The sequence below is a fragment of the Camelus bactrianus genome, chromosome X (assembly GCF_048773025.1).
Source record: "Camelus bactrianus isolate YW-2024 breed Bactrian camel chromosome X, ASM4877302v1, whole genome shotgun sequence".
In the NCBI taxonomy this organism is placed as follows: Eukaryota; Metazoa; Chordata; class Mammalia; order Artiodactyla; family Camelidae; genus Camelus; species Camelus bactrianus.
In genome coordinates, this window is record NC_133575.1 from 30,736,923 (window position 1) to 30,761,867 (window position 24,945).

The window sequence follows — 24,945 nt, forward strand, 5'->3', positions numbered from 1 at the left end:
ATCCCCGCCTTTTGACATTTATGCCTTTGTGAAATCCTCTCTACCTTGAGTGTGAGCCAGACCTAGTGACTCACTTCTAACAGACAGAATACGGCAGAAGTGATGGGATGTCACTTCCAAGATTAGGTTATGTAAAGACTGGCTCCCCTTCTGGGTGCTTTCTCTCACTCACTCTTGTGTTACTTGCTCTAGGAGTAGCCAGTGTAGGAGCAGTCATGTCGTAAGGCAACCCTGTAAAGAGACCCATGTGTGTAAGCTTGGAAGCAGATCTTCTGAGACCTGCCAACAGCCACGTAGGTGGCCTTGGGAGCAGAGCCTCCCTCCCTTAGTCGAGCCTTGAGATGGAATTGCAACCTTGTGAGGGGTGCTGTGCCAGAGGACCCAGCTAAGTCACGTCCAGATTCTTGACCCTCAGAGACTGTGAGATCAATGTGGGTTTTTTGTTTTGTTTTGTTTTTTCAGCCACTGTGTTTTGGAGTAATTTGTTATACAGCAATAGCTAACTGATACAGAAGGTATGGCATTAGAAGTTGGCAGTGAAAGTATGAGTAGTATATGGACTTAGGAGCAAGTAACAGATATCTATTCAAACTATCTTAAGAGAAAGGAGCACTTATTGGAAGGAGTTGTGGTTATCTCCCAGAACCCAAGGGCAGGAAGTGCAACAAGACTCATAAGGAATGGAACCAGAACTTAAAATCCATTGGGAAATGGGTAGTGAGCCCCTTTTTCCTGACTCTCTCTATGAGGCCCTTAAATCTGTCTGTCTCACCAACTAGCATTTTCTGTTTCTTCTTGTACATGGGAAAAATTGGACATACCTGGAGGGCCTTCCATTCTCTCCATGTAGGCACAATAGATACTTACTTGAATTCCCAATTCTTATAAGAGAATTATCAAATAGTACATCTTAGATCAGCTGTCTATTTTTAGTACCTCCTACAGAGGCTAGCAGATGGGATTATGGGGCTGGGTCCCGCTCAGAAGGGACTTTGAGAAAGTCTGGGAAATGCAGATGAAGTAACCAACAAATTACTTGAACTGCCTTCAAGAAGCTTGCAATTGGTATGAGTGGGCCGAGGAGAAAGGAATCGGAACTGTGGAGCCTTTTACTGGCACAGCCTTAACTGGAGGACCAGGAGTCTAGTAAGAGAACCATGTTCCAGGGTCTAGGCAGGTGTTTTCTCAAGAGCCAGCACTCTTAACTGGGCTTCAGTTTCCTCATCTATATGATGAGCATGTTGACCCCAGGTGATCTCTAATGGCCCTGCCAGCTTGGAAGTTCAGTGTCTCTAAGAGAAAGAGAAAGCAGAGTTGACATCTCCAGACATCCTCATGGAATTGTGGTGTCTGGCATGGGATGACCAGATGGCTTAGGTCTCTGGCATGTGCCAAACTTGCTCAGCACAGGGAGAGGGCAAGGTGAGGTCAACAACTGAGGTCGGTGGCCTTAAGAACAATCAAACTACAGTGTTTCAGCTTTTAGAACAAAAGCTGTGTTTAAGGGCAAAGACACAGATACACAGAATTTTACAAGCAACTCCGTGGCCTTGAGCCTTGTGTGATCAAAGACTACCTGGAGAATTGACAAAGCAGAACATTTTAAAAATTGAAAACCCATTTTACCCCCAAGGTTGTGCTGTCTTCTTGCAGAGGTTTCTTGGGATGACCACAGTTGCTCTTCAGCTGATAGCTAGGTCACACCCACAGGTAGTGTTGGTCTCGTGCACCCACCCTCCCACTTTTCCATCCTTAACACACACACAGACACACACACACACTCACCCCCCACACATTCTCCCGAGTCTTGGTCTCAGTCATTCGTCTCCATGCTTTCTCCCAGCCACTCAGAGCTCAGCGTGCTCCTGACCTCATCACATCCGGAGAGCAGCACCCATCAGCCTGCTCCCTGCCTTGTGTCACTGCATGTCACTGCCTCGTTCCAGTGTTAGTAGAGATTTGGGGGTTTGCTTTATTAATCTCAGTGTAGAAACGCCCTCCTATCCTTCACATTGCCATTAGCTGGAAGGAGGAATGGGTGGAAATAATTACCACTGTGCAGTTCAGGCCTCAAATAGAAGCTGAAACTCAGGTCTGGAATCTGATAAGAAGGTGCATTTCTAGGAAACAGGACTTGCGCAGGGAATACCAATTTAATGTGACAGATGTGCTTCTCCTTCCCTGTTTTTCCCCTTTCACAAAGCAAAGCAGTGTGTGCTAAGGGGCTGCGAACCTGGCCCCTTTGTGAGAGCGGGAAGCCACCTCCCTTACCAGTGAAGATTAATTAGTTAATGCCTGTTAAATGCTTTGAAATGAAGTATCTTCTGTACCCAAATAGTCCATCTGATCATAGCCCTAGGTCTGATATCACAGGCGGGAAATGTAGTTCCTGGCTGACATCACAGCTGTCAAAGTGGGCCTTTCTTTGTGGGCCCTCTGATTGCTGCTTCCTTGCTAATCAAAGGAGGACGCGTGGGAAAAGGGAAATGGCACTAGAGCCTTGCCCGATGGTGAGGGATGGGAAGGGAGGGGACAGAGAGAGAGACAGAGACACAGGGGCAAGACTCAGAGAAGAGGGAGGCAGGAGGTGGGGTGGGGAGGAGAGGGAGGGAGGGAGAGAGGCCGGGGAAGGAGGGAGAATTCCAGTTATTCTCAGGATCGGAGATTGTAGCCGACTCTTACATTTCTGTGAAACCTGCTGAAAACAAGTGTAGTCTTGGAAAAGATAAGGTTTACTCTTAAAAATAAAAGCTGCTTTTCCAAGTTAAGATGTCAGGGATTGTTTTACTTGGCTTTGCTTTATCTGTTTACTTATTTGGTTAGGAGATTGCTTGGTTGGCTGCATTTTGTTGTTTCAGTTTAAAATTCAACAAAATAGGATGTTGTCGTATTTTGCCATGGTGGCTTTTTCTTTTGGCCTGAAATGTGGCCTGATTACTGGCCTCAGCTGTGGGAAGATGCAGGCCTTCCCTCATGTTAATGGAAAGTCCAGCCTGTCTGGACACCCTTGGACTCTCCGTCTTGGAAAGATGTGTGCTTGGCGGTCACTCCAGCTGCCCTCTGGTTGCAGGCAGCTGAGACTTGCTCTTCCCCATTGGTCATGCTGAGCCTGCTGAGTTGGATTCCGTTCTTGATCTGTGCGGGAGAGGACACAAGGCAACTTGGAGATAGCAAAGATAACAGGCAATGACAAGAAAGGTTTCTTGTCAGGGAAAATCTGACAAAGAGGAGGTGTGAGTCTGTCAGTTATCCACCCTGGAGGCTGTCAATGCCAAGGCCAGCAGATGCTCACCCAGAATGAACTGCAAGATCATTCATTCATTCATTCATTTATCCTTTTTCTCTCTCTTTCTCTTTCTCTCTCTCTCTTTCTCTTTCTTCATTCATTCATTTTCCATTTCTTTTATTATATGTTCATCCATTCACTCTGCATTCATTAATTAAAATAGCTATTCATTCTGCATTTATTATACATCTATTCTTTCGACAAACATGTATTGAGTATCTTCTGTGTACGTACTATTCTAGGTTCTAGACTTACATTGATCTGAAACTAACACAATATTGTAAATCAATTCAAAAAAGATTTTTAAAAAGATACATAAGACAATGACGCTCACTTAAAGGAATCAAATATATACCCAAACAACCATAATATGGATGAAGCATAATACTTGTCCTAATAGAGGTACCAATAAAGTTCTCCGGGAGCTCAAACAGGAAGGGCTGCATCCAGCTGGAGGGAGTGCAGAGACTTTGTAGAGGAGATGGCATTTGAGCTGAGCCTAGAGAGATGGAAGGAATTTTCCCACATGGCTGTAGGGGATTGGCAAGAAATACAACTGGCAGCAGTTCAAGGAAGGCCATGGAGGCAAGATGTTGGATGAACACCAGGAAGGGCAGGCAACTCAGAATGCCTGGAGCCCTGGGCAGAGAGAGCAGGGTCAGGAGACGGGGCAGAAGGCTGGAGAGCCCCAGGAGACTGCACTACTTTGCTCTCCAACATGGCCCACCACACCCAGTGCTGGGATGGAGGGTGGGTCTCCTGGAGTCTTTTCCCATCAGCCATTCAGCCTAGATGAATTTGTCACATTCGCTATTTTTTAATCAAAGAATCATGTATCCTAGTCCAAGCTTGTACAGTAAAATGATTAAGAGCGCTGGGTCTGGGTTTTACATTTCACAGACTAATATAATGGTTTAAAAATCAAGGGGACTGCCATAATGATGTCAACTTTTAATTTTGGCAAGAAAGAATATACTCGAAATTTGCCAATTTGCTATCACCATCTGTGGTGAAGACTGCTAATTGCCTACCAAGTATCCATTTTCCTCTCCTCCCTGATAAACAGAATACTATTCTATTTGGGACAGCAATATGGCCAAATCTAAACCACACTTTCCAGCCTATGTTGGTCACTGGCTAGAGCATCTGGGACAGCTCTTAAAGGGGGCTGACTGGTCAGCATGTATTTTTCCCCTTCCTCTCTGGTTCCGTCTTCCAGGCTAAAATCCCGACCTTTGGGAGACCACATGCACAGGCATCAGGTTGCATACGGGGCTCACTCCAAGGAACTTGTAGCTTTCCATAGGAAGCAAAAAGCAGCACGTCCACTCCGTGCTTAGAACCCTCCAAATCTCTCTTGGTGTTTCTAGTTCCTTCCATTGCTGCCCTCCCCATGTTTGACCCTTGTAGGTGTGTGAGGGGAGTGAGCATGTTAGCATCTGACCTCCGGCCGTTTTCTCTCTTTCTGAGACTCCAACTTCCATCACCACGTGAGCTTTCATTTGCTTTTCTTGTCTGGTAGTAACTGCCCTTGAATGATGGCCTTTTCATTTCATAGATGGCACTGTGCCTTTTGTTATCAGTGAATGTTCAGCCAAGACAGCATATAAAGCGCTCTAGGTATTTCAAGACAGAGGAAGCTTGATACATAGAATTGGTTACCAAAGTATTGAATGGGCGAGGGGAGAAAAAGTCTGGTGGGCACCATGATGTTCCACCCACAACTTCCTGAAGGAAGGTCTTGTCCCAGCTGCTGAGAGTGTTGTGGGTGCTGGGGGCAAAAAGCTTCCAGCTGTCAGCTCCCTTCAGGGTGAGCCTCAGCTGCAGAGAGCACTCATCCAAGGCCACACCCTCCTGGGGTGCCATTTTGGCCACTGCCAGGTGCCTCGGATGGGCCCTATATACTCTGGATGCCCCTGTGGGGCTGGCCAAGGCTTGGTCAGACCAGCATCGCAGTTTGACTTCTCCCTCTACCCGATCTGCTGCCTCCTGCTCCCTCCCACAGATGTTGATCCTTAATAAATAGCCTGCATGCCAAACTCCACATCAGCATCACCTTCCAGACAACCCACCCTATGATGTGAGGTAAGCCAAGGATTAGTAACTCACTGCAGAAAGTCATGGACGCTACTCAGCTGGGCGAAAGAGGGTAGGAGGTGCATCACCAGAGCCCGGAGGCCTGCTCATTGCTGACACAGCTGGAGTGTTTGGTGGAACAGAGCCACTGCTGAAGCTCCAGAAGCCCCTCTAGAATCACCAAAGTCACTAGAGCCTGGAGCTGCCCACCACTGATAAAAATGCCTCCATATAAAAAAAAAAAAAGGAAGGGAGGGAGGGAGGGAGGGAGAGAGAGAGAGAGAGAGAGAGAGAGAGAGAGAGAGAGAGAGAGAGAGAGAGAAAGAAAGAAAGAAAGAAAGAAAAGAAAGAAAGGAGGAAAGAAAGAAAGGAGGAAAGAAAGAAAGAAAGAAAGAAAGAAAGAAAGAAAGAAAGAAAGAAAGAAAGAAAGAAAGAAAGGAAGGAAGGAAGGAAGGAAGGAAGGAAGGAAGGAAGGAAGGAAGGAAGGAAGAAAGAAAGAAAGAAAGAAAGAAAGAGAAAGAAAGGGTCTTCTATCTCCTTCTCACCTTCCCAGTCACTCAGCATTTCTTCCCTTTAGAAGAACCTGCCAGGAAGCCAGCTGGCAAAGGAGTCTGGGAAATTGGTTTTGCAGGGTTCCAACCCTGAGTGGCACAGGGCAGATCTAAGAAGGGCAGAAATGGAGCTGAGAGAAAAAGAGGCAAATGACTGGTGATAAACCCCCACCTCAAGAAGGAAAAAGGGGAGGGATGAGTTTCCAGATGAAGCCCCAGATCTGGATGACATCTTGACTGTGGCCCCATGAAAGACTCTGAAGCAGAGGACCAAGCAAGCCACACTCAGACTCTCAACCTCCAGACACTAGGAGATGAGAAACACACCTTGCTTTAAGCTGCTAATTTTGTGCTAATTTGCTACAAAGCAATAGATGACTAATACAGTGGGTACTTAACAACTTGGGGTGGGAGAAGCCCAGAAAAGCATCTTAGCACATGTTTGGAATAAAGAATAACGCTTCACTACATAGCAAAGGGAGCGAGAATATTGCAGGTAGAGAGAATAGCAAATACAAGCTGCCTGGTATGTTCTGGGATCTACAAGCAGTTGAGTATTGCTAGACTGCAAAATGTAGAGTACATCCAGGGCAAGAGATGAAGCCATGAAGTCAGGAAAGCTAGACCGTGGTTCTCAGAGTGGAATTAGAATCAACCAAGAAGCTTTCAAAATACTGATGCCTGGTTTCCACCTCCAGAGATTCTATTGTAATAAGTGTGGGTTGCTGTGTGGACATAGGGGTTTTTAAAAATTCTCCAGGTGACAGAGGAGGGACTAGAGTGAAACAGATGAGGCACTTGCCTTGGGTACAGAATCTAAAGGGACACCAAAAAAACACAGCCATCAAGATAAATCATATTTGAATGTAATAGTTTAAAAAATAAAAATTAATGCAAAAACTCCACAAACAAAATATAAAAATTTTAAATAAAGGCAGAATCCTCAGGTGTTCTAACGGGCAGCCAGCATTTCTGAGAACCACTGTTCCAGACCCTGAAGGAACCTGTGTGCCTTCCCATAGATCTTGGGATTTGTACCGGGCAAAGGAACCAGGCAGGCTTGGGTCTCAAGCGTCAGGGAGACATGGTCAGATGTATGGTTTTGGAAAGTTCTTTTGACTGCTGGATGATATGTAAGTGGGGAATGAGGGGTAGGTGTGGTGGGCTTACAAGACAAACTAGCTGGAAAGAGACTGTATAAATGCTACTGGAAAGTGAATGTAAACTAAAATCACTCAGTAATATCAAGGAGGACGAGGAGTAGAAGAAAGAGGCAGCGGGGTGCTGGAGCTGGCTGAATTAGCTTGCAAGAACGGCTTGTGTCCATCTCTTCTCCAACTCCACGTTCAGTGATGTCATATTGGTAGTTTGAAATCAGCAGCGGTGAAGGTATTTACACCAAAGAAATTAGCAAACACTGCCAATCATAGGTGGTTGGGTTTAGTTTTGTTTTTGTTTTTGTTTTTCTTTTTTTTTGGTAGAGTCAGTTGTTACACATTCACCAGTACATCCATGACTGAGAGTCATGTTTGTCAGCAATCGAGAGGACTTGGTGATGAGTTAGACATGGAGGGTAGAGGGATAGAAGGACTAAAGTGACCCACAAGATGACTGCATGGAGCCAGCCACTCAATTGTGAACTCTAAGAAGAGGGAATTGGCCCAGGGTTAATTGTTAGCTGCAAAGGGCGGTATGCAGGGAGGCATCTGAGGTCGCCCTTAGTCTCGTAAGCTCAGCAGCTGGAAGGAATATTTCTATGGTGTCTTTTATTATAGTTCAAAGCAGTTCTGACGAGCCACAGGCCCTGAAAGATTTAGGGTATGCTAGAGGACACTGAGAGACAAGCTGACTAGGAAGAAATTCAAGCCTCCTTTCTCTCATCCCTTGGTCTGTGATTTTGTGTCTGGGGAGGAACCGTGAGCATCACTCATATAAAGCTGGTGTTCACTCGTGCACCATGGAAACATCGCAGGATTAATATTATCTGGTTAACTAGGAATTAGGCTGGAAAAGACAAACAAACTTATTTACAAAACAGAAACAGACTCACAGACATAGAAAACAAACTTATGGTTACCAGGGCAGGAAGCGGGTAGGAAGGGATAAATTGGGAGTTCCGAGATTTGCAGATACTAACTAATATACATAAAGAGATAAACAACAAGTTCATACTATATAGCACAAGGAACTATATTTAATATCTTGTAGTAACTTATAGTGAAAAAGAATATGAAAATGAATATATGTATGTTTTTATATGACTAAAGTATTATGCTATACACCAGAAATTGACACATTGTAAACTGACTATACTTAAATTTTATATATATATATATATATATATATATATATATATATAAAGGAACTAGGCTGGGAATGTATTCTAGGGGCTAGCCTGCCAAGATGTTGTTGGCTACCTAGGACAGTTTATTAACCCTCTTTAGTTCCTGATTTTCTTTATCTGTTTGATGGACTTACTAGTCTTTCCCATCTTACGGTGTGATTGTGAAGATAAAATGAGATAATAGCTATTAAGAGTCCTCTAAAAATTAAAAGAAACTCTTCGAATACAGTGTATGGTCACATAATTATGAAAATCATCATTATGCCAATAACATTATGCTAATCACCTAGTAACTTTCAAAGACTTGGATGGACCACTGTAAAGTCATGGAATCCAGGCTCCTAGGAGGATTTGGAAAGCTCTTTAAGTTTAAATTCTATGGATGGCAACTAAAATTTTGGTTTATTTTTTGCTTCCTTCTTCCTTCCTTTGGAATTTAAGAAACTATTGCTCTGCCTCAAAGAGAGGTAATTTATTTGGTTTCATGATAAGAAATTTCAGCTTAGCTTGCCTACTTGCATTTGAGTTCAAAGTTTTTCTAGGTATATTATCATTTAAACTGGAGGGAAACAATCTTCCTTAACTAGAGCATGGCCCATGACCTTGCCTACATGATGGGCAGCTAATCCACTTAGAACCAGTGACTCGCTTTGTATAATTTATAAGACCCCATGAAAAGACAGGCCTCCATAGATTAATATTTCAGCTGTCTTCCCTTCCATTTCATCCTCTGGATGTGGCAGCAACAATCACATGAATCATTCCTGAACTGAGTCGATATCAAACATCCGGAGCTTCATCTGCATTCGATGAAGGTTCGGCTCATTCAAGGGAAGTTCCTATAGGATTTCAAATACATGGATGATTTACCTTTGACACCTCTCACCCCATCCTGGCTGTGGTGGTTGAAAAAAAAAAAAGCTTTAAATTCTTTGACACTCCTCTTACTTAGAGATGGGAGTCTAGGTCCCCTCCCCTTGAATCTGGGCAGGCTTGTGACTGCTTTACCCAACAGAGTATGGTAGAAGTATGTTATGTATGTGACTTCTGAGACTGGGTCATAAAATGCCATACAGCTTTTTCTATGGCTCTTGAAATGCTTACTCTCTAAATACTCTCTCTTGATGCTCCCTCTCAGAACTCACCTGTCATGCTGAGAGAAGCCCAAGCTACAAGGAAAGGCCATATGTAGATGCTTTGGTCAACCATCCCAGAGAAGCCCAGCCTTGGAATCATCTCAGCTCAGGTACCATGCATTGCATATAAGTGAAGAAATCTCCAGTTGATTCCAGACTCCAATCATGGATTCACCCACATTGTGGAATACGGACCTGGTAGAGCAGGAACAAGCCACTCCTGCTATGCCCTGTTTGAAATCTTAACCCAGAGAATCCATGGGCACAACAAAATGGTTGTGGTCTATGCCACAAAGTTTGGGCTGGTTTGTTACACAGCCATAGATAATTAGAACACTGGCTGACTAGGATACTGTTTCTCTTCCTTTCCCAAGTCCATAAGAAATTACTGGTGTGGTCAAAGAGGATAAATTTCTTCAAAACAAGAAAACTGTTCTATGCTTCTGGCTAAAGTACTAAGCCAGTCCCTTGGTGGGAGCTCTAGATTGTTCTTCCCTGTGTGTTGGCTTCTTGGTAGAAAGACCAGTTCTTGGTGTTGAATTTCCTTTCTATGTCCTGTTTTTACAAGTTGTCAATGATTTATTCACTAATTCATTTATTTATCCAATAAATGTTAATCAAGCCCCTTCAACAGAGCAGGTCCTCTTCTAGACGCTCAGGATGTGACGGTGAGCAAAACATATATGATTTCCATCTTTCTGGAGATGGAGTTCAATGCAGAGGTCTTAATCTTTTTTGTGCCACAGATCTTTCACATCTGCTGAGGTCTGTGGACCCTTGCTCAGAATAATGATTTTTAAGTACATAAAACACATAGGCTCACAAAGGAAACTGTATTGCAGTAGTTACCAAAATATTTAAAAACACATTTGTAATATAACGATATATATATTTCTTTATGGATGCATGAAATAATGAGATACAGTGATGAGTCTAATAAGTTTTGAGGTAGTGATGAGTCAATATAATATGTTGAGATGCTAGCAAAAACTGTATTATGAATATAGCTGTGATTTTTGTTGGTGAGAAAGTCACAGGTATATACTGTGACTATAAATACTACTGTGGTTTATTGTCTACATACCTAATAGAAGGAAAAGCTAAATTTTAGTAAAATTTAGTGAAAAGAAATATGTGAACTTTTTCTTACCCAAATTAATAAACTTCCTGGATTCTGTAGTCCATAGGTCCTAGGTTAAGAACCCTTAGTTTGGGGCATAGACAGACATCAAGCAAATAACAGCACCAATATATAATAACAAACTGTGATGCCTGCTATGTGAATGTATCAGTTTCCTGAGACTGCTGTAACAAATTACCACAAAATTGGTGGCTCAGAAGAAAAGAAAAAACCCCAGAAATTTATTCTCTTTCAGTTCTGGAGTCTAAAAGCACAAAATCCATATCCCTGGGCCGTGTTCCCTCTGGAGGATCTAGGGGAGAATCCATTTATTGTCTCTTCCAGCCTTTGGTGGATGTTGGCACTCCTTAACTTGTGGCCACATCACTCCAGTCTTCAAGGCCAACATCTTCAAATCTCTCTGTTCTGCCTTCACATTGCCTTCTCTGTGTGTATATCAAATCTCCCTCTGGCTCTCTCTTATAAGGACATTTGTGATTGCATTTAGGGCTCACCTGGATAATCCAGAAAAAGCTCCCCATCTCAACATCCTAAATTTAACCACAACTGCAAAATCTTTGCCAAAAGAGGTAACATTTACAAACTCCAGGAATTAAGATGTGGGTATCTTTCAAGGGGCCATTTTTCATCCCACCATGGTGACCCAGAGTCCTGATTCAAGCTGCAGTTGGTGATGTCCCAGGGATAGTTTCCCTTACGCAGAGACTTTGGACTGATAACTGAAGGAAGAATATGAGTAACTAGATAAAAGGGGTGTGCAAGGCAGGTGAGGTTGTTTCAGATAGGCACACAGGCAGACTAGCTCAGGCAAAAATCCAGAAGCTGGAACATCTATGCCACATCTGGGTGTGGAGGGTAGATGATGTATCTAGGGCCCAGAGAGGGCCCAAGTGGAGTGCTGAGAGATGCCCAAGAGAGGTCAGTGGGAGCCACATCGTAAAGCATCTCATAGGCTTTGGTTATAAGGATTTCCCTTATAGAAATGAGAAGATATTAGAAGATTCTATAGGCTGAATGTTTATGTCCTCCAAAATTTCATACGTTGAAATCTTAACCCCAAGGGGATTATATTAAGAGGTAAGACCTTTGGTAGCTGACTAGTTCATGAGAGTGGAGCCCTTGTGAATGGGATTAGTGCCCTTATAAAAGAAGCTTGAGAGAACTCCCTTGCCCCTTCCACATGTGAGGACACAGTAAAAAGGTGATCTGTGAACCAGGTAACACGGTAAACCTGCCAGCAGCTTGATCTTGGACCTTCAGCCTCCAGAACTAATAGAAATAAATGTCTGTTGTTTATAAGCCACTCAATATTCTGTTTTAGCAGCCCAAACTGACTAACAGGGGTGTCATGTGCTCAGAGCTGGGATTTTGAAAGCTCACTCTGGTTTAAGTGAGGAGAATAGATTATGGGATGGAGGGTTGCAAGAATGAGTGGTAAGAAGAACCGGTTAGAAGATGTGGCAGGGTCCCAGACAGAGATGACAGACTACTTGGTCTAGAGGTGATGGAGGTAGGAAAAAATTGAGAATAAATCAATGGACCTGTTAAAAAGTTCGGTGACTCAGGACACAGTATAGGTTTGGTTAATTGCAGAAAAACTTGGGCAATACAAAATTTTAATGTGTGTAAGTATGAGTTTCAGTTTACAAATCTGGATACAAGAAGTGAAATGTATCTTTATTTTACTAAATTCAACTCAATCTGATCTGAGCTGGTGAGAAATTCAATCTCAGCTACTATTAATTCTACATGCCCCTTCCCAAGGCTGTGTGAAAGGTTTGAGTACTTTATACAGATGACATTTGAGGAAGGAAGGGGTGTGTTTAGTACTCAGTAGTCACCACTTATATATGTATATCTTGCTGTTCAGTAGCTTGTTTCCCTGAAATTTCAAAGCAATCTATGCCAAAATGTATAGCTCTTTGGTTCTTTTTGGTAGGCAATTGTAGCCAAGAGAAACTTTGAGACAAGGCAACATTAGCTACTCTTCCTATAATCTTGTGAACAGAATGCAAGTCTTTAAAAAAAATTCTGTCACTTGCATGGACATAGACATTTATTAACTTTTTTAAAAGGAAAGCACAGGAACAATTCATACAACCTGTGGGCTTGGAAGCCCTGGGTCTCTCTCCTTTTCAGTGCTCCAAACACCACTTTGCTCAAAAGCTTTACTAGAGGCAAATCTCAAAACCAGAGGCAGGATTCTTGAATGATGCAATGGAATCTTTCCTGTTCAAGGTTGAATACAAGATCATTTAGAGCTTGAGTGTAGAGCTGACAGTGAAGGTGGGCTACAGGCCTTTCTAGCTTCTTATGGCCTGTTCATACTTCCATTTGGGTTCTCCCATGAGCCAAGTAGTCCATTTAGGAGGTGAAGGAACCACCAGTAGGAGAATGGATAAGTGAACCTCAGGAAGAAAGGCCAGCTGGTAAAAGGTATGTTGTCAAGCCCATTAGCATTGTAGGTAACTAGAGGTTAAATCTGTAGGAAGAATACTTGGAGCCAGTGTAGAACACAGGACTCAAAGTTATCACATCTGAGGGGCAAGGGAGCTGGGGTGTTTAGACACCAACTCTGGTTAATTATCAGCTGAGGGCTACTCAAGAGGCATTAATTTCCTGGCACTTGTGGTCAGACACACAGGCAACAAAGTAGACTTCAGTGACAAAAGCAAGCTCATAGGCCAGGCAGTACAGCTGCTGGCACTTGGCAGTGGGCTGGCATGCCCAAAGTGCATGGGCGAGGGGACCACAGGTGGCAGGCCAGCAGCATCTGCTACAGGTAAGAAGACAGCCCATTTCTGGCAACCCTCCTTCTGTCTCACAAGTCACTAAGTCCACCAAGGAAAACCCATTTCTGATCCTCACTATATACTAATTAGGAAAGCCTCAAGTGTTGATTGGAACACTAATGATGTGCTTGAAGGAGCCACCCTTGGAAGGTGACCTTTTTGATCTAATGTTTGCTGAGTACTCCTGGAGTGGGGGGGTCTACAACAGGCAACAGTTGGCCCTAGAGCTGAAGCTCAAACTATCACATGCATCCAATCACATGGTCTATGCTGGACAGACATCATCATACTTGCCATCCCAGAGCCCTTCAGTTGGAGGATCTGACTCTACTCAGTCACTGTGTGTGTGGGAACAGGGCTTGAGTGCCCTTCTGCTAGCAGGACCTGCAAGAAGCCAGTCCCTTTCATCAGCGAGTCCCCAACAGTCTCTAACCCTCTTCCTTCCTAAGGGGGATTTTGCCTTCTTAAAACCTTTGACCTCTAATATTCTCCCCCATTTCCTCACGCCCATCCCTCCTCCCCCTTCCTCACATGCACAGATGCACACTTTGTCCAGGGCAGTTCTTTTCAGTGGCTGTAGGTTTCTGTAAAACAACAGACTGGAGTAACATTTCCTATTCCATGTCCTGGGACCAGTATACTCAATTTTCAACCATTCCACACAGAGCCCCTGAGGCAAAGGAGCACCTGTCTATTCTTCCTGGGGTGGGGGGAACTGGAGAAGGAAAAATACCTAGAGCAGCAAGGTCAAACTGAAAATTAATATCTTAATAAATTGTCCTGACACATTGGTGTAAAACTTGTGCTTGTTGCTTTCCTTAAAAAAAAAAAAAGGTAATTTAAAAACACGTAACATAGATTGATGCTTCCCCAGCACCAGTACCAGTTCATTGGATGTCTCCCCTGTTTTAGGGTCTATGACAAGATCAGTATACACATTGTCATCAGATGTTCGTGAATCTTATGTGAGGCATGATTATCTCCTTTTTACAGATAAGGAAACTGATTTTCATAGGGATTCTTTTAAAAAACACCATTTCTTATAATCACAAAAAAAAGGTAATTGGCAAGAAAATTAAAAAGCTCGAAGAAGGAAATAGAAATCCTTATAATCCCTCAATCCATAGATTACAATTTAGAGTATTTTGATTACATCACTCCCATCTTTTTTTGGTGTCCATTTGCGCATATATTTTGAAAAACCAAAATTGGGCTCTTTTGGTAGCAATCTTTTAAATGGATCCTCTGAGAACGCTGAAGGACAATTTTCTGACATAGATTTTCTTGAGCTGGAAACGAAATCTTCACCAGGGCAATCCAAAAGCATGCAGCCTTCAAATTATTCATGGTGTGAAGAGATGTGTGGTGAAAAGAGGAGGGGGCGCTTAATTGTGCAATTTTTGTGGGCTCTTTGTAAGACTCTTGGCCTGCAGCTTACAAACCCTTTGCTTAGTTTGCTAAATAGCCCTTCTCACTCGGCCCGGGATCTTCCATCTGACTGAGCATCAGCAATTTCGATTGTGTTACTTTAAAATTTGAGGCCATTCTCATCAGTTGTCTGGGACCATAACAAAAATCTACACATTTGATTCTCCCTCTTTTCTACTTTCTCCAATATGGACTAGTTTGAGAACTCTCATTAAGTAGAAAACAACATTTTTAGAGTGGCTCTCAAAGGCTAAATGGAAAGAAAAGAAACAGTTCTTGAGTCTCCTCGCCAGGCTCCCACAAGCCCACGATTGTCTTGGGTGTGAGTCCCAGCTGAGCAAGTACATTCCCCGCCTGGGGCAGAGACCGGGCCTGGCTTCTTCCCAGCCCTCCTCATTGTGATGGGAGGCTGAGACCCGCCACTGTCACAGTGGTGGGAATGGGGAAGACTGGGAACCCCACGCAATGAGGAGTGGGTGGCCTCGCCCCTAGCAACCAGGCTGTCTGTGGCTGCAGTTCCTTTCAGAGGCACTCATAGCCTCCCTCCCCTGCTTGCTTCCTTGCTACAGACCATAACAACCCAGGCTGTTTAGAGCAGGGACTGTGTCTGACCTATTTTTGAGTCAGCGCCTAACATTGCTCAAAGTATGTTTATGGAATGAATGAATGAACGAATGATCTAACTTCCATCGCACCAAGGCACTTCCACAAGGCGACAGGCCCTTTGACCTTCAATGAGCCAAAAGCATAAGATGTATTTCACAATATCCAGCCCTATGGAATCCCAATGCTAGATTAAACAAACTTCTTGCCCCAAAGCCAACCAGGGCCAGAGACCCCTATCATGTTCAACTTCTTGTTTTCATTCCCCCATGTCTAGTTTGCCACCAGCTGACCTCAGAAGAGGAACTTGGAGCTGGCCTCCAAGTTGCTTGTCAACCTCACTAGCCACTTTAGCTAGGATTCTCATCCCATCTCTCCAATCACAGTGGGATCTAACCAATCTTGGAGTAAAACACTGCCATCAAATGAAATTTTGCACAAAAACCCAAGATGTTAAACTGGAAGCTTGGATGGAAGCTGTTGCTCTGGATAAAGGTGATGGTGTCCCACATACCCTCCTATGCTAAATCTACTGTCATGTGAAATCTTGGCTTCTCGGGATACACTTTGAAACCAACTGACCAACACTTCTTCAACAGCCTTGTACCTGGTTTCCCTGCCTTAGCTTGATAAAATGAACATCTAATCATGCAACAGTCCTGCTTAAAAACGTATTATTACAGATAGGAAAACCATCCTAAGCTCTTAGCTTGCATGCAAAGTCCTCTTCCATCTGGCCCCAGCCTGCATTTTCAGACCAATTTCCCAGTCTTTGGGTTCCAACCTCTTTAAACTACTCACTCATCCCTGAATACCCAAAAACTTTTCACAACCCTGTCCCTTTACATATGATATATCTTCACCCAAGGATATTCTTTACTTTGATTTTTGTCATTCAAATTCAACAGATTCTTTGGGGTCTCCCTCTTGTACTGTTTCTTCCATTCAGCCTTCTCTGAGGACCATTTATGTTCTTTCTTCCTTATTGATTGCAGGTTTCTTAGGGACAGGGACTGTGTGCCATTCAATGCTGTACTCCCAAGTGCCTAGCACAGTGCTTAGTATGAGAGCAAATGATCAGTACATGTTGGTTGAATAAATGAATGGCTCATCAAATGCAAGAATAGATCATTGTTGGCTGAAAGATGGATCCCCAGAGAAGCTGAGATTCAAGCTGAACTCTGAAACACAGAAGGATTGGTATCAAAAGTGGAAACTGGGGAATGGGTATAATTCAGTGGTAGAACTCATGCTTAGCATGCACAAGGTCCTGGGTTCAATCCCCAGGACCTCCATTAAAATAAGTGAACACTAGTTGGAGGATTTTAATCCACTGCTGATTTTGTCTGAAGGAAGTCAGGATTATTGTCCTGGCTGGCCTTCATCAAGGAAGCAGACATAGGAACTGAGATAGGAGTCCCCAAAGTATTTATTTACCTGAGTAGACCCTGGGTTGGAATTTCCAGAGTGAATCTCATCCGCAATAAGCCATAGTCACTGTCTAATTATTCTCCATCTTCACCTCACCTAACCCAACACCCATCCATTTTCCACTCTTCTCACCTTGGGAGACTGCATCATCTTGCTCCTTTGCCAGCTGGTTTCTGATTATATTCTGACAGTGGGAAGCACTGGCAGGAGATCTGGAGCATGGGAGGAACGAACGTTCAGGGTCCCTTCTCCCTGTTTGATTCCGTGTCTTTGGCAGAGGCTGTGTCATTCAACTGTTGCTCTGTGGTAGGCAAAATAATGTTGCTCCCCGAACCTACTAACTTAGATTGGCAAAAGAAAGGATCTTTGTAGCTGTGGTTAAATGAAGGATGTTGCAATGGGTGATTATCCTGGATTATCTGGGTGGGCCCAATATAACCCCAAGGGTCCTTGAAGGGAAGGTAGGAGGATCAGAATCAGTAGTGGATGTGAGGATGGAAACAGAGATTGGAATGATGCAAGGCGTTGTTGCAGAAAAACGTGTTACAGCTCAGTGTTATAGCTCGGTGTTACAGTTCGGTGTTACAGCTCAGTTGTGACAGCAACCTGGATCCAGGCAGGAGACCAAGCAGCACTTGGAGAGTTGGAGAACTCAGGCTTATTACACCAGCGGGCCCAGAGGAGTTAACACTTCAAGCTCTGGACCCCGTCTGTAGGTTTACATAGGCTTTTATAGGCTGCCAGTTTACACTTTGCAACATCATATGCAAATAAGGTATAACAAAAGTTGACTAATTAGGAACAAGTTTTGTAGAAATGGACCAATCAGGAGAGATAGAAGTAACCAATCAGGAGTGAGGGAAATGGACCAATCAGGAGTGAGAGGAAGAACCAATCAGGAGTGAGCTCCATGCAAATGAAGTACTACAAATGGACCAATCAGAAGTTAGGGAAATGGACCAGTCAGGAGTGAAGGAAATAATCAATCAGGAGTGAGCTCAGGGAACCAATAGAATTTTAGGGGTAAGTTACACTTTTCTAGAAGTAAGCTGTTTCAGAGGCAAAAAGTGAGATAGAGCCTCTGGGCCAGGGAACCGGATGGTCCTGGCAGGAGAGTAGTGGCCCTGCCTGGGGGTCCTGCCGGTCTTCTTTTCTTTTATGGGGCTTCCAACCTCAGTGTGATGCAGGGAGTGTGAATTTTCATGCAATTTTGTACATATGTACATGGGGAGGAGGGGAAGGATGTAGAGCAAGGAGAGTGATCCTGTGGGCCAGGAAATGTGGGTGGCCTCTAGTAGCTGGAAAAAGTGAAGAAACAGATTGTCCCCTGGAGCCTTCAGAGGAAACAGCCCTTCTGATACCTTGATTTTAGCCTAATAAGACTCATGTCAGACTCCAGAACTGTAAGATAGTGAATTTGGGTTGTTTTAAGCCACTAAGTTGTGGTTAATTGGTTACAGTATCCATAGGAAACAATACAAGCTCCTGTTGGTTTGCCCCTTTTCTAAGGCTCTTCCTTCATGGCTCCCAGTCCTACTAGGGTCAAATAACTCTAATTATTTCCCTTCTTCTTGTTTCCTGCTTCTTGCTGTTAGGCTCTGGATGTCTCAGGATTCCTTGTTGGTTCCTGTAGCCCTCTCCGCATCTCTGTGAATTTTCCTTCCATTCAAGTCTCTTGAGCCACCTGATCTGGATTCTACTTCCTACTAGAGCTGTCTAGCTCTCCACCTCTAAGAAACATGGCAAGATGATTTCTCTGGTCTCAATGGGCATTCTCTCTGGGCTGAAGGGACCATGCACTATGCTGGGAGCACCTTCTCCGTGGAGTCTGACTTTCCCAGAGGCAAAAATGCCTGCTGGCCTCCACAGAGAAGTCTGTCAGAATTTGAAGGCATCAAGCTAGCCCAGCTAGCAGTGAAGCATGGAAATAAATCCTACTCTTCTTCTAGATTAAGGATTTTGAAACTTGGTAGTCCCTGAAGGGGCTCAGAGGTGAAGTCTGTGAAATGCCTGAAACTGTGAATTTTGTATGCGACTTTGTGCATATCTGCATGGAGAGGAGAGGGAAGAGTCTAGATCTTTCACTAACTAGATTGTCGGGGGAGCTGTGCTCAGCTGCCAGGGTCTCCCTCACTGTCTCAGATGGAGCAGATGCTTTCTGTGCCCTGTCCCACGTCCCCGTGGCACACCTCTGATTTCTGTGAGACTCTGGAGGCCAGTTCCTGTTATTGCAGGCTCCCTCCCACTTCATGTGTCTCTCCACTTTTCTACTTTAGAAGCTGTGGAAACATGGAGGAATAGCTTGGAAGTGTGGGGGGGTTAACACCTTGAGGGCAGAAGTCAGTGGATAAATGTCCAGTCACCAAGCTCTCACTGGACTCCTCCAGAATGCAATCTGTAGGCTTCACAGAAGTGCCTGCACCATCAAAATCCTGATGACGATGACACCTCAATGATGCACTCACGTATGGGCTTGCTCTCCTTCCCTGTCTCACTCTTCCTGCTTCTTCACTCCTGATTCCTGGGATGACCTCTAAAAGAAACTACCTGCATTCTGTTTCAGGCTCTGCTTTCTGAAAAAACAGACCAAGAGACCAGGGGAGTTTGACAGAGCCCCCAATTTGAGCTCCGCGTGTGGAGTATGGCCTCCCCCACACAGTCATGCCAGACTCTCGGGCCCACTGGTGCTTTAATAAAGCTTCCCTGTTTGACTGTGGAAGCCACAAAGTCCACAGCTGGAAGTTACTTCCATCGGAAGAGGGAACCATTTTTCTCTCTCATCTTGTAGGACCCAGAATGGCCAGCCCCTTCTCTCATTTGTGATCTTTGCCTCCCAACACCCGTCCCCAACACCCAAACCCACGCTTGCCAGCAGAAGCCGGAGGCACGGAAAAGTTCACCTTCGTCCTAGAGGAAAGGAATTCCACTGGGGCCTTAATTAGGCTTTCACTGCCTTCAGCTAAACATTCCAACATCTGCTGTTGTTATCACCGGAACACCTCAACCAGATCTAGCACATTTCATGGATGGGAGTAATGTGACGGGAAGAAGATAAGGAAGGGCTGAATCCACTTGGCAGCCTGGCTGGAGGAAGTCAGGATCACCACTGTGTTAGTTATCTACTGCTGCATAACAAATTCCCACGCATTTAGAGGCTTTAAACAACACCTATTTGTTATCTGACAGTTTCCATGTGTTGGGAGTCTGAACAGCTTGACTGAGTCCTCTGCTCAGGGGCTCACAAGGCTGTAGTCAAGAGGTTGACTGGGGCGGAGGGTCTCATCTGAGGCTCAGGGGCTTCTTCCAAGCTCATGTGGTCGTTGGGTGAATTTAGTTCCTTGCAGCTGTAAGCCTGGTGATGGCTTGCTTCTTCAAGGCCAGCTGCAGAATCTGTCTGGCTTCTTCCATCTCTAACTGCTAGACCCTCTTTAAACAGCTCACCTGATTAAGTCAGATCCACCCACACTCAAAGGGAGGGGATTACACAGGGGCATTGGTCATTGGGGATCTTCTTAGAATTCTGCCTCATACTCACCCTGACTGGCCTCCTTTGAGAAATACAAGCTGAGGGAGAGGGTTGCAGAGAGAGGGAGAAGCTGATCTGACCTTAGTTGTTTTCTCTACTTGTCATTCCCTGTGAGTAATGCCTTCTCTAATGAGAAAACATTTTTCATTTTTAAATTAGCCATCAAATGAGAGAGAAAAGCCCAAAGAGTTTTGAGAATACAATTAACTTCTTTGGTGAGATTGGGCAGAAAAAAATCCACATGGCCCTCTTTACCTTTGAGATCACTAAGTCCTCAACTGAAACTGGGGCTCAGCCTTGAAATCTGCATCATCTTCTTCTGCCGTATAAATCATTAAATTCTGTCCATTTTACCTCCTCATTGTCTCATGAATCCATGACTGCTACAGAGGCCTCCAAACTGTCCCTCGACTTCGATTCTTGCCCTCTATATTCCATTCCACCCACAGCACTCTGAGCTGAGTGATCATACTCTTGACTTAAGGCAGGGTCGTCCCTGGTGACCATCTTCTCAAGCTGCTCAGTTCAGATCCCTAAGGACAGCTCTGTGAGTGGCTGCATCACTGAATTACTTTCTGAGGGTTGCTGTAACAAAGTGCTGTAAACTGGATGGCTAAAAACAAGAAATTTGATTGTCTCACAGTTCTGGATGCCAGATGTCTGAAATCAGGGTGTTAAAAGGCCAATGCTCTCTCCAAAGACTCTGGGGAAGGATCCTTCCTTGCCTCTTTTAGCTTCTGGTGGTTCCAGGCATTCCTTGGCTTGTGGCTGCATCACTCTGTCTCTGTATTAATCTTCACATGGCTGTCTTCTTTCTGTGTCTTCACACAGCATTCTCCCTATGCATCTGTGCAAATTTCCCCTTTTTATCTGGACACCAGTCACATTTTGTTAAAGCCCACTCTAATGACCTCATCTCTCTCTTTTTAATTGAAGTATAGTTGATATGCAATATTGTGTTAGTTTCAGGTGTACTGTAGTCAAAATCACTGTTCTTGGATTCAACAAAGAGTTTAGATTTCTATCACATAGCTTAGGTGCTAATACTAATAGTTACAGTAGCTAACACTTACTGAGTGCTGCTTATGCCAAGTACTGGGCATAGAATAAGCTTTTGGCTTACTTAATCCTCATGACAACCCTATGAGATAGCTGCTATTATTATCCCCACTTGACAGATGGGAAAACTAAAGCCTGGAGAAATTAAACAACTGTCCCAAGGGCACACAATTACTAAGCAATGGAACTCGGGCTCAAGTCCAATTTTCTGGCTCCAGAGCTCCAACTCTCTTCCCAAACATAAGATAAATTAAATTTGGATACTAGAAAGCATTAAGTACCTTTTGCTATATAACAACTACACCAATGCTGGGTGGCTCAAAACGATGATTTGTTATTTCTCTTGATTCTGCGTGTTAGCTGCAAGTTCTTTGTTGGTCTCGCCTGGGCTCACTCAATGGGCTGCATTCAGCTAGAGGGTTGGCTGGGGGATGAGCTCAGTGGGGACAGCTGGGACAACTGAACATCCCTTTCTATGTGGTCCTTCATCTGACATGGATGATGGTATCAGAGCATAGTGTCTCAGGGTTCCAAGAGAGTGGAGGTGGAAGCCAAGACGTCTCCAGAGGCTTAGCTTCAGAAGTTGTGCAGCATCACTGCTGCTACATTCTGTTGGCCAAGACAAGTCACCAGGCCGGCTCAGATTCCAGGGAGGGGGAAATAGACTCCACTTCCTAAAGGAAGAAGCTGCAAAATCACATTGCAAAGGAGTGTGCATACTGAGAGAGGAGGAATTTGTAGCCATTAAACTATCTACCACAAATAGATAAAACCTGGACACTAGGTAACAGGTAACACCTCTCTGTTAGTGGGGACTCTTGGTTGCATGTGACAGAACTCGAACTCAAACTGACTTATCAAGAAAAAGGAAGGGAGAATTTATCAGGTCATTTTCCTTTTAAATCTAAGGGTTAGTCTGGCCTAGTCACCAGCACTTGGTATCTTGTTCTTTCCTTCTTTCAGGCGGGACCACCTCCATGTAGTGTTAAATTTGACACTACCAGTTGAATTGTTACATTCCCACTAAAAAGAACTTTTTCTCCAAATTTTTCCAACAAACATCTCAAGATTGCATGTCATTGGTCTGGCTCTGGACATACATCCATCTCTGAACCTGTCACTGAATCCAGGAAGTTGAAATATGCTTATTGGCCATTCATGGACCATGTGTCTGTGCAATGGGGTGTAAGCTGGGGGATGGCTGGTAAATGTTTAACAACCGGCTCTGGGGTGAGAGGAAGGAGATTGTTTTTTGTAGGGTTTGCCAAGGTCAGTGGTATAAATACTCTCCCCATGGCTGATTTCAAGCTGTGATCATGATGCCCATTGAATATGGAATTGGGAAGAGATGGCATGATCCCGAGCAGAACTAGTAGAAGTGGTCTCCAGCACACCACTGTATAACCCTGCCCACATCACAGGACTAAGAGTGAGAGGAGGGTGGTGTCCCAGGGGAAATCAGGAAATGGAAATGAAATAGATCAAGAAAAAAAAACCTCGGATTTCCAATCTAATTCTTTAATTTTCTTTCCCCACAAATGGACAATATGTAAGGGACTAGTACTTTGCCTGCTATTCTGGTTGTTTTTAATCACCAAAGTTAAAAGGAGGTTTGGAGGTAGAAGATGTCCAACATGACAAAATGTTGAAATGAACCATTTGCTCAGCGTCTTTCCAGGCTAAATCAGTTCTTTCTAAAAGTGTGAAGGTTTCAGCCTGTCTGACTTTGTTTACTCACCAACGTGAGTGTAGATTGATCGTTGGTTTTAACAATCACAATTCAGGTAACAACTAACCTTTTTGCGGGTTTACTCTGTGCCAAGCACTGTGCCGAATGCCCTGCCTGGATTATCTTGCTTGGTCCTCAAATCAACCTTATGAGGTTGTTGTGGTTATTGCCCCCATTTAACAGATGCAGAAACTGAGGCACAGAGAGGTGAGGTACTTGCTTATGGTCACACAGCTAGTCAGTGGCAGTGTTAGAAATGAGCCTAAAGCTGTCAGCTCTTCCTGTCAATGGTCTCAACTTCTACCTTCTATTGCCTTCTCATTGGCCAAAGTGGGGTATCTCGTAACCCAAAAGAGCCCTTTAGTGGATATTTTGCTAAGATGAGGATCCATTCATAATGTGTCTGTGATATCATGTCCCATGTTTGAATATGGGTTTTTACTGAAGAGGAAAACACAAGCCTTTTGAAAGAGCAGGCTTCAGGTGGCTTCTTCTGGGAGGGTAAATTCCCTTAGGGACATGGGTGGGCAGGTGGTGGCTCAGGCTGCATCTGCTCACAGCAGGATGTGGATGGTGGGCATGGAAGGCCTCCTGGCCTCTGCCTCAGGGGCTGAAACCCATCCTCAGCTCCCCTGGGACAGGAGTCTGGCATTAGCTGCCAGTAACCCTCAATTCCAGGGAAGACCCAGGTCTCTCTTAGAACCTTCTGGACCATTTATTTGACCATCACTCCTGGGACAATCAGAGGGGAGTGGAAGAGAAAGGCCCTGAGGTGGGGAGAGGAGGGCCGCTCCAATGACTAATGTGTGTCCAGGAGGACCTTGGCTGGTTTGGGTGTCTCCTTCAGGCTGGAAACGATGATTTGTGGGTCTGGGAGTTTGGATTTTATGACCTGAACCTTTAGCCTTTCTGGGGCCTGTGAGAGAGGCCCAAGAGGAGAAGTTGCCAGAGGCAGTTAACGTTTGGCCTTGGTTTGATTTGTTCCAGTTGTTTTGCAGCTGCCCCTCAGTCTGCTATCATCGATCGCGGGGAGTCCCTGGGCACCCAACTCCCCAGCTGGAGTCAGGCTGTAGGCAAAAGAGGGCAAGAAATAAAACAAGGATGAGGACCCTGTCTTCAGGAAGGAGGGCAGGAGGAAAGAATGGAGACCTGCACAGCGGCACGGCATCTCCGGGGACCCCTTGTGCTTAGAGCCATTGGAGCTCAGGGGAGGGAGGGAAGGAAGTCTCTTTTGGAGGAAAAGGGCTTCTGGCTATTATTCAAAGGGCATACATAGACATCTTGAGAGGAAGGCAAAAAGCATTCGAGCTGAAGGAACGTCCTGTGGAGAGGTAGAGGTGGAAGGTTCTTGGCAGGAGAAGGAAGTAGGAGGCAGAGGACAGAATTGAGGACGGGAGATGGGGGGTGGGGGAGCCACCGAAGTTAACAGGACTGCTTCAAGCCTGGGACAGAAGGGTGGAGGTAATACAGATATAAATGAAAATAGGACCCTGGTTTCCAGGCCCTAGCCCAGGAGGCTCTGAGGTTTTTGAGGAGAATCCATGTTATCTAGGTAATCTGGGAAGCTGAAGAAATTTAGAGAAACCCCTTAGAGGGAGGCATCGTCCAGGCGTCTGCTGTACAGGAAGTGTCTAAGTTACACACTTGGGTGCTTTTCCTCCACCCAGACAATGTTTTTCTTCTCCCATAACAACAAGCCTACAGCTGGGGAAGGGGGGGGGTGGTGATTTAAAAAAACCATTCCAAGAGATAAATCTTGTAATACTAACCGCTGAACAGCTGGCCCTTTAAAGCATAGAATAGCCATTTACCCATTAATCCATCCCTTTAAAATGCAGAACCA

At 44.5% G+C, this 24,945-nt stretch overlaps 1 long non-coding RNA gene across 1 annotated transcript in view; it reads left to right on the forward strand.

Moving 5' to 3' along the window:
• The window catches only part of LOC123615184 (uncharacterized), a 309,115-nt gene that overhangs the window by 116,536 nt on the left and 167,634 nt on the right, over nucleotides 1-24,945 (forward strand). Inside the window, exon 5 of the long non-coding RNA XR_012504665.1 lies at nucleotides 9,396-9,503. This is a non-coding gene — a long non-coding RNA (uncharacterized LOC123615184). The remainder of the gene's footprint in view (nucleotides 1-9,395; nucleotides 9,504-24,945) is intronic.